This window comes from Lithobates pipiens, unplaced genomic scaffold, assembly GCF_037356315.1.
Source record: "Lithobates pipiens isolate NorthernLeopardFrog02 unplaced genomic scaffold, aLitPip1_a1.2 Scaffold_22, whole genome shotgun sequence".
NCBI lineage: Eukaryota > Metazoa > Chordata > Amphibia > Anura > Ranidae > Lithobates > Lithobates pipiens.
Genome location: NW_027507784.1, coordinates 105,389,260 through 105,400,311, shown reverse-complemented (window position 1 = coordinate 105,400,311; position 11,052 = coordinate 105,389,260).

Genomic DNA, 11,052 nt, shown 5'->3' with positions numbered 1-11,052 from the left:
CCACATGTGTGGGACTTTTTCACAGCCTGGTCACTTAGAAACGCCCAACATGCAGGGAGCGCCATCACGTGTTCTAGGAGCGTAAATTACACATCTAAATTGTTGACTACCTATCACACTTTTGAAGGCCCTGGAGAACCAGGACAATGACACGTGACACTGACGTGGCACTGATGGCAGATGGCACTGATACATGGCACTGATGGCAAGTGACACTGATGACAGATGGCACTAATACGTGGCACTGACGACACTTGACACCGATGACAGATTGAACTAATCTGTGGCACTGATGACACATGACACTGATGTGGCACTGATGACAGATGGCACTAATACCTGGCACTGATGACAGATGGCACTAATATGTGGCACTGATGACACCTGACACTGATGACAGATGGCACTAATGACATGTGACACTGACAGGTGGCACTGATATGTGGCACTGATGACACCTGACACTGATGACAGATAGCACTAATGACATGTGACACTGACAGGTGGCACTGATATGTGGCACTGATGACATGTGACACTGACAGGTGGCACTGGGGATACATGGCACTAGGGACGGGTGGCACTGGGAACAGATGACACTGTTAGGTGGCACTGGGGACAGGTGGCATTGATAGGTGGCACTGGGGACACATGTCACTGACAGGTGGCATTGGGGACTGATCACACTGGGGACAGATGGCACTGATAGGTGGCACTGGGGACGGGTGGGCATGTGTGTGTATGTTTCACTGTGTGTGTGGTCCACACAGAACTTCCCTGATGCGCACCCGCGGCGGCGTGCATTAGGGAAGTAAACAGGAGGACGTCCAGGGACGGCCTCCCGGCAGTTAGCGTCCGCTCTGTAGCCGTCTTTTGGCTATAGGGCGGGCACGAAGCGGTTAAACATAGGCTAGTTTTAAATCTGAGGCTTGCTTCTGCCTAGAAATCAGCAGCATAGCAGCTGTGGTAAAAGAACCAGCCATTTGGGTACCACAGTCACTTGTTCCCCTTCTCCTCATTGGCCCTATCCTTTAACTCCTCGGAACCAGAAGTACCCCCAAGCTTCCCAGATCCTTTGTATCCTTCTAGGGTAAATGCTGCCATGCTGTGTTACAACTCGTATGCCTGGTAGAGAGTTGCCTCACTGGGCCCAAACTACTGGTAGCTCTCCAGGTCCAAGCAGGGCCGACCCCACACTATCATCTTCGAGGCAAAGTCAGTCCATAGGGATAAATGGACCTTTTGATCAGGTTCACCTGAAATACTGACAGGCTTGCCTGAACAGAACAGCTGTGCAAAAGGGTGCCTTAAAGGTTTGTATTTCTGTCCATCCAGTCCAAAGATTACTACAACACTGTCACAATGGACAGCCCTGTCAGGCAGGGCACCTGATCAGAAGTATACAGTATCTGTCCCTGTCACGTACCTGGTTGGAGGCCGAAATGCCGAGAGGGCTCCCCTTGCGGCTGAGGGCAGTACACCCCTGAAGTTGGGTACAGAGGGTGTAGTGCCCAGAGAAGCACAGGTTGCCAGATGGATTCCGGAGATAAGAGCTGGTGGGTACCTGAAGGACACCAGGTAATGCAGGAAGCACAGCAGAGTTAAAGTCTATAAGAATCCTCGGTAATACTTGGCAAGGTGTGCGTAAGGAGCAGTAGTGGAAGCCAGGCCAGGGGTCAAACACAGTAGATCCAGCAGGAGGATGAGGCAGGTTGCAGAAACGGGGACGAATCAAAGGTCTGGTATCAGGAAGCAGGCAGGAACAGGAAACTGTAGCGAAGTCCGTGATACTAGCCGGGATCAGGTATAGGAGAAGACAGCAAGTCGGTAAAGCAAGCCAGGGGGTCAAAACCAGAAGAGCAGATCAGACAGGTCAGGAACAAGCCGGGTCACAACAGGAATCCAAAATAGTACTTTCACAGAGGTTCAGTAATAGGGATGAGCCGAACACCCCCCGGTTCGGTTCGCACCAGAACTTTTGAACGGACCCCAAATTCGTACGAACTTTAGAACCCCATTGAAGTCTATGGGACTCGAACGTTCGAAGTGCTAATTTTAACGGCTAATATGCAAGATACTGTCCTAAAAAGGGTTTGGGGACCTGGCTCCTGCCCCAGGGGACATGGGTCAATGCAAAAAAAAGTTTCAAAAACGGCCGTTTTGGCGGGAGCACTGATTTTAATGACGATTAAAGTGAAAAAAAAAGTGAAATATTCCTTTAAATATGGTGCCTGGGGGGTGTCTATAGTATGCCTGTGAAGTGCCACGTGTTTCCCGTGTTTAGAACAGTCCCTGCACAATATGACATTAAACGGAAATAACACCATTTAAAACTGCTTGCGGTTTTAATGTTATATCTGGTTCCTGCAATATGGTTGAAAATCATTGAGAAAAATGGCATGGGTAGCCCTCCCTGCCCATTACCAGCCCCTTTGGGTCTTGTACGCATATTAAGGGGAACCCTGTACCCATATTAAAAAAAGGAAATGCGTGTGGCCCCCAGGCCCTATATACTCAGAACAGCAGTATACAGGCGGTGCAAACAAGACAGGGACTGTGTAGGTTTGTTGTGTTAAGTTGAATCTGTTTGTAATTTTCAACTGGTACATTTTTAAAGTGTAGCTCCAGTCAAAAAAACAATTTTTAAGCTTTTTGGAAAACATAGGGAAGGGTTATCACCCCTGTATAATTTGTTTTGTCGTCCATCTTTTTTCATCTCACTTGCTGTTGTCTCCTTCCGTTTGCAAGTAGGAGATGTTTGTAAGTTGGATGTTTGAAAGTAGGGGCCTGCCCTATATGCTCTGCAGAACTGGCGGAACAAGGTGTTGGTTTTGCCACAACATTGTAAGCCCTCAAAGTGACTCTTGGTGGGCGCTGGAGCGCCCTGCTGTGAACTATTATATCAAGAATTGTAATTACATGCCATTGTTGAACAGTGGTAGAAAAATTGACCTTTGGTGGTTGTGGTGCTGGTGCCACAACACTATAAGTCCTCACCGTTACTCTGGGTGGGCACAGGAAGGGGCCCTCCTGTGAAATATTATATCAAGAATTGTAATTACATGTCCCTGTTAAACAGGGGCAGAAAAATTTGGCCTTAGGCACTGGTGCTGGTGCCACCACGCTGCAACCTCTGCAATATACTCTTGTTTTATTGCAGGAATTAGCCCTGCTGCAAAGCATTGCATCAAAAATTGTACTTAAACACCCCTGTTAAACAGGGGCAGAAAAATTGGGCCTGAGGCATCACCCAGAACCAGAAATGTTCTTCCAACATATCAGCGGAGGAGGAAGAGGATAGACAATCAACATAACAGGACAGCCCTCAGCATCAGCATAGGCAGTCTTGAAGGGATGTGATATTTCAAAAAAAATTATTCTGTTACATCAGCTTCAGGTACTTGGTAGCTGTGGGTGATCCAAGACTGATTCATCTTGATGAAGGTCAGTCGATCAACTGATTCGGTGGACAGGCGCACCCTGTGATCGGTAACAAAGCCACCAGCAGCACTGAAGGTGCGTTCCGAAAGAACGCTGGATGCAGGACAGGCCAGTAGCTCAATTGCATACTGTGCAAGCTCTGGCCAGTGATCCATCCTCAAGACCCAGTAAGCCAGAGGATTTTCGGTGGGAAAGGTGTCCAAGTCCGACCTTGCCCCTAGGTATTCCTGCACCATGTAAATCAGACGCTGGCGATGGGTGCTGGAACCGATCATACCGTGGGGCTGCGGACTAAAAAATTGTCTGAAAGCATCAGTCAGACGGCCACCTTCTCCACCGCTCCTTCTGACCGATGCCTCAGCAACACGTTGTCCAGGACCAGGAGTTTGTAACCTCCCAGTCTCTGGGAACGCGTTGCACAGACCTTTCTGCAAGGCCTCCCGGAGATGTCTCATCCTCTGCTCCCTCTGCGATGGCAAGATAAGGTCGGCAACCTTACTCTTGTACCGTGGATCAAGGAGAGTGGCCAGCCAGTAATGGTCCCTCTCCTTGATCCGAAGAATACGAGGATCCTTCCGCAGGCTTTGCAGGATCAGGGAGGCCATGCAGCGTAGGTTAACTGAGGCATTCGGTCCGGAGTCCTCTGGGTCACTAAGGACAACATGATCCGCAGCTACCAGCCACGTACAAGTCCACGTGTTTCTTGGGACTGTAAATCATCCCTACAAAACTGCTGCTGCTGCTGCTGCTGCTGCTGCTGATGCTGAGTGCCAGCCTCCACCTCCATGCTGACACAATCATCCTCCTCCTCCTCTTCCTCCTCCTCATCCTCTTCCTGTGTGATGGGTGGCACAGCAGGAACACTGTCTGGATAAAGGGGGCCTTGAGAGGCAAGGAAGTCCTCCTCTTCCTGCCTCTGTTCTGCCTCAAGTGCCCTGTCCATTATTCCACGCAGCGTATGCTCCAAGAGGTGGACAAGAGGTACAGTGTCACTGATGCATGCACTGTCACTGCTCACCATCCTTGTGGCCTCCTCAAACGGTGACAGGACAGTGCATGCATCCCTGATCATGCCCCACTGGCGTGGTGAGAAAAAACCAAGCTCCCCTGACCCTGTTCTGGTGCCGTAGTCACACAGGTACTCATTGATGGCCCTCTGCTCCGTGTGCAGCCGCTGCAGCATGGCCAACGTTGAGTTCCACCTGGTGGGCATGTCACATATAAGGCGGTTCTTGGGCAGGTTCAACTCCTTTTGGAGCTCAGCCAGCCGAGCACAGGCATTAAATGATCGGCGGAAATGCACACAGACTTTCCTGGCCTGCTTCAGGACATCCTGTAAGCCGGGGTACCTGCCCAAGAACCGCTGCACCACCAGGTTAAGGACGTGAGCTACACAGGGCACATGGGTCAGTTGTCCCTGTCGGAGGGCGGAGAGGAGGTTGATGCCATTGTCACAAACCACCATTCCTGGCTTAAGCTGGCGTGGCGTCAACCACCTCTCGGCCTGCCCCTGCAGAGCTGACAAAACATCCGCCCCAGTGTGGCTCCTGTCCCCCAAACAAACCAGCGCAAGCACGGCATGGCATCGTTTTGCCTGCGTACTTGCGTAGCCCCTGGAGCGCCTACGGAGCACCGCTGGTTCTGAGGACTGAGCACTGGAAGAGACCATGGAGGAAGAAGAAGAGGAGGGGGTGGAGGAGAGAGGTGTGTCACAACCAATAGTAGCATTTTGGAGGCGTGGTGGCGGAACAACCTCCAACACTACTGCACCTTGTCCTGCATCCTTCCCAGCTGCCAGAAGAGTGACCCAATGGGCTGTGAAAGACAGGTAACGTCCCTGTCCATGCCTGGTGGACCATGAGTCAGGGGTAATATGCACCTTACCGCTGACCGCCCTGTCCAGCGAGGCAAGGACATTGCCTTCCACATGCCGGTAGAGAGCCGGAATCGCCTTCCGTGAGAAAAAGTGGCGTTTGGGGACCTGCCACTGAGGAACCGCACATTGTACAAACTCACGGAAGGGGGCCGAGTCTACCAACTGAAAAGGCAGCAGTTGAAGTGCTAGCAATTTAGCCAAGCTAGCATTCAACCGCTGGGCCTGTGGATGGCTGGGAGTGAAATTCTTTCGCCGGTCCAGCAGCTGGGACAGGGACATTTGCCTGCTATAATCGGACGTGGGTGTACCGCTAGCAGAGTTCCCGGAAGCACTTGGCTGTGACACACCTAATTCTACACCTTCATTCCTCTCAGAGCAGGTTTCAGAGAGGATTGAAGGTCTAGTGGGGTTGGAGATGCCAGCTGATGAGGAGCAAGGAGAGGTCCGCTTTGTTCTTTGGTGTGGGTCTTTGAGGTACGCTTGCCAACGAGCTGCATGGTAGGTCAACATATGTCTGGTCAAGCATGTGGTGCCCAAGCGGCTGATGTTTTGGCCACGCGAGATACGCTTGAGACATATGTTGCAAATAGCAGCGGTGCGATCTGATGCACTCGTCTCAAAAAAGGCCCACACCAAAGAACTTTTAGAATAACGCGCAGAGGCAGCGCCCTGCACAGGCGGAGCTCTGCGGTGTGATTCAGTCGGTGTGCTGCCCCTAAGCTGGCCCCCGGAGGGCATCCTGCCTCGTTGGACATGTGCCTTCTCCTCCTCCTCCTCCCTCCTTCCAGGCACCCACGTGGAGTCAGTGCCCTCATCATCCCCTCCCTCTTCATCGCTGTAGCAAACCTGGCAGTATGCTGCAGCTTGTGGAACATGACTGCTAGATTGCTGTCCTTCTTGAGCATCCCCTCTCTCTGCGCTCACGCTACTGCCTTCCTCTAGCTGAGTGTCATCATCAGAGCCCACAAAACACTGGGCATCCTCCTGGAGCATGTACCCAACACTGTGCTCAAAGAGTTCAGGAGACTCCTCAGGAGGACGTGGTGGGTCTAGGGAAGGAGTCACTGATGATGACATTGAGAGGAGGAAAGACGATGCGTTGGCAGCTGCTTTGCTAGTACCCTGAGACTGGGTGAGAGAGGATGAGGAGGATGAAGAGGGCTTGGTCATCCACTCTACCAAGTCGTTGGCATGTTGCGGTTCAACATGTCCAGCTGCTGAAAAGAAGGACAAGCGTGTCCCATGGCCACGTGCTGATGACAATGCACCGCGTCCACGACCAGCACTGTTGTCTCTAGACACAGAGCCTGCTTGCCCTTTTTTATCGGCTCGCGTCTGTCTGCCTCTCCTTGCTGGCCTTCCAGACATGGTAATGGCCTGAAGGGAGTTGGGTAAAACAGCAGTGTAATGTAGTCACACAACACCCACTAAGCCCTGCAGATGCCTCTATTAGAGAACAGCAATAAAGGGTAGAAATAGGTGTATATTGTGCTGGAGGCACAAAAAACCCACTAACTCCTGCAGATGCCTTTTTTATAGAACACCAGAGATAAAGGGGTATATACAGATGTATACTGTGCTGTGCTGGAGGCACACACAACTTCCAATAACTCCTGCAGATGGCAAGTGAGCTCAAATAGAGAAGAGCTATGTAGGTGGATATAGCGGTGTGTACTGGGTACAGAGCACGCAGACAGCACGCACAAGCTCCTAACACTACTGACTGCAAGCTCTATTATAAAAGATAGATCACTAGCTATATAGGTGAGGTGAATATAGCGGTGTATACTGCGGTCAGGGCACACAGACAACAACCACTACACAACAGCAAGATCGAAAATCGGCCAAAAACGATCGGTGTGTACTGTGTTGATGGTACACAGAACACCCACTAACTGCTTCAGACGCCAACACACTACACTAGGCCGCCACGCTGGCGGCCTTATATAGTGTGGGGCGTATAACTACACAGCCTGAGCTATGATTGGCCACAGGCAGGATGCCTGTAGACAATCGTGGCTCTCCTCGCTGCTGGCGCTGTGATTGGCCAAGCATGCGGGGTCACAGTGCATGCTTGGCCAATCATGAGCCAGCAATGCACTGCGATGATGCAGTGCATTGTGGGCCGTGAGCGCCACACGAATTTGGCGCGAACGGCCCATAACGTTTGGAATTCGAACGGGCGAACAGCCGATGTTCGAGTCGAACACGAAGCTCATCCCTATTCAGGAAGACTGACAAACCAGCAACTGCAGACACCAGCAGACTTCCTTATATAGGCCCATGTGACCTGCTGGTAGAGATACTGGGTCCTAAAGTCCTTCTCCTGCCAGAGATTCTGGGTCCTAGAGCCCTTCTCCTGCTGATGGCTCCCTGACAACTGACACTATAGCCCGTTCTCCTATGGCCATTTCCCTGACAGTCCCCTTGTTTCGTTACATGCGCTTTTCTAGATATTTAAGGGTTTTAGATTAGAGCTCAATAGCCAGCATAGGCTAGAGCCAGATTATTGGTGGTTAGAGGTCTGGTTGCATGTCAGATTAGAAACTACTAGGGCAGAGTAGTGTCAGGGCTGGCTTAGCCCTTCCTCCTCTGGGCTGGCCGCTCAGCTGTCAGCTAATTGCCAGCTCTCTTCTCTCTCTTCAGTTACCAGCTGTTCCCGATGATGCTCGTCTGGCCTGCCTATATACTGTAAAGTCTTCCAGCTCATTTCTCCTTTGCCTTCACGTTTGGTCACATCACTAGGAACCATCTCCTGCTGTTGTTTCAAGACTGGCTTGCTAACATCCTTCCTGGCTTCCATCCTGCTTGCAGTTGCTCTCCGTGGATCCCTGACGTCTGGACTGGCTGATTACCTGATCTGGTTTATGAACTTTGGACTGGCTGACTACCCGATCTAGCTACTGGACTCTGGCTTGCTTGACTACGCTTTTTCCTATTGATCTTTTTATTTTTATTAATAAACAAGTGTGATTAGATTGTACTTCCGTCTTATGGTTCCTGACAAGTAGATAGGCTGACTCTGACTTCCAGTGCCACACCAAAGTTTTGGCTAGTGAGAATCTGTACTCCAAGATGGTTGGACAATGGTTGAAGGGTCTCCCCAGCATAGGCGTGTACACAGGATGTGCTAGGTATGCCCAGGCACACCCTAATCACCCTGTACAGCACAGACCCTCGCCCACGCTACCGGCTTCCCTCCTCTCCCGCCAGCTGTTGCTGCAGGGATGTTTAAGGATTAGTGAGGGAAGGGGCAGGTAAGCATGTAATTTACAGTGTGTTCGCAATTTGGGGTGTGCACACTAATGTAATAGGCTGCGCACACCTATGCTCCCCACTACTGCTAATCTTGTATTCAACACAACGCAGATGCTGCATCATAATCACAGGCCTCTGCAACTTGACCAATCACAGAGATAACATGTCCAGTAGTGAAAATGTCTGTCATTTATGCAGCGATTTAGAACTACTGTGAGCTCTGCGATTGGTCACAGTGATCACACGGTACAGGGCCAAGCACTGCCTCCCTGTACCAAGTGAATGCTGTTGGCAAAGCATATTACAGTGTTCTCAATGGCTTTTAGAAAACTTTCACCCCCCCCTACACACTTTCGGACACAAAGTTTGAGAGCTGGATCTAAAATTTTCCGACAACAAAATCCGACGGACAAAGTGCCACGCATGCTTAGAATAAATTACGACATGAAAGGTATTGGCTACTGTCCTCTTTATAGTTCAGTTGTACATGGTTTACGTCACCTCGTTCTGAACGATCGGATTTTCCCACAACTTTGGAACATACATGCATACATACACACACTTCGTACTGCTGTGGCATTTATAATGTACAATGGCTGGCTGCTCTGATATCACTGCATGTCAGTGCTGCCAGCCATTGTCCCGGATCACCACCATAACAGTCATTTTGTCACTAATCACCACCACACCAGTCATATTCTTTCTAATCACCACTACACTAGTTACATTGAATTGAAGAAAGAGCTGAACGACTGCACCTTTATTGAAGACTGCTTAAAAAAAATTATTTTGGTACAAAGACATCAGAGGCACAGGTTCAATGAAAAGCTGACACGTTTCACACCACTATGGGGTGCTTAGTCATAGCTGTTGGACGATGGAATATCTATCCATCTATCTATCATGAGAAAAAAGTTGATCACAACAGGAAATGCTTCTGATAGGCCACCCACATGGGTACGCCAAATTCCTGGACACATACAAAACATCTGAGAGTTATGCAGGTGCATGGGATATCTTAATCAATGAACTTAAAACACAACAACCCAAAATAACCTGATAGACATATCTGATGTATCAAGGAACACAAAAATGCATGATGAACAAACAGAATAGTAAATCAATGCACACAAGATGAAGAAAGTGGGGGTAACCGGAATGAAAAGAACACACACACACAAATGATATTGTAATCCAAAACATGTCACCGATTCCGGCACTACTATGTACATATAACTGTGATACTCACAGTATGAGAGGAATAATGTAGCTTTAGTCTGTCAATTATCTTATTTAATGGAAAAAAAATCCTTGAAATCTCAGACAAAGAGGATCCCTTGGGGACACACGAACAGGAAACATATGAAAACGAAGCCAACGGGGACATGCAGACTAAAGCTGCTGTGGGGAGATTAGCTCATGGGGATCACCTTTTCTCAAAATGAAGGTCAGCATACAGGCATTTTCTTTGAAATGTGGCAGGGTGCCAGCTTTATTTACAGATGATTTGCAAAGTCATAAAAATAAACAAAACAGTAAAACAAATCCTTGCTATCCAGCACTAAACAGTAGACTGCTCTCTATACGGTGTGGGGCTGGTCCCCGTCACCCACAAACCATGAGGTAAAGCAAACCAAACAAACAGGGCTTCTCTCTGATTCCATTCTGAGTCCAAGGCTAGAACAGTGCTCCTCTCTTCCTGGTCATTTAAAGTCCACCTGAGCATGGACTCAAGTGGACCAGAAGACCCGGACCGGAACCAAGCCTGCCACAGAGGCTGGAAAAATCCGGCCCAGATTCCGGTTCAGTCTCTGACAATAGAACAAGTGCGAGGTGAAATATATTGATTATCGATGACCTTGCATACTGTCACACCGCATACACACGATCAGATTTTCTGATGGTAATTGTGTGATGACAGGCTGTTGGCAGAAAATCTGACCGTTTGTACTCTCCATCAAACTATTATTGTTAGATTTAAATGTTGGATGGCAAGTTTTAAAATTTTCCGCAAACAAATGTCTGTTGTCGGATTTTCCGAGCGTGTGTACACAAGTCCGTTGGACAAAAGTCCAAAGTACAAATACGCATGCTCGGAAGCTAGGATGAGCCAGAAGCGGTGGGTTTTGTAAACTAGTGTTCATTAGGAATGAGCTCAGGCATGTTCGCATGGAACACGTGCAGAGCCCACCAGGAAGTTGGCACAGTGCTGCGCTAATCACAGGCAGTGAGACATTGTCCCAATGTGTGGCTGCAGAGATCGGGCAATGTCTCACTGCCTGTGATTAGCGCAGTGCTGCACCGACTTCCTAGCGGGCTCTGCACGTGTTCCATGCAAACACGCCTGAGCTCATCCCTAGTGTTCATAATGGAGAATTAACATTGGTGATGCGGCAAATTATGAAATCTTGAAATGCAGCGCACCTTCTCTTCTTCTTTAATGGGATAATAATGAAGCTGCTTTGCTGGTGATACTG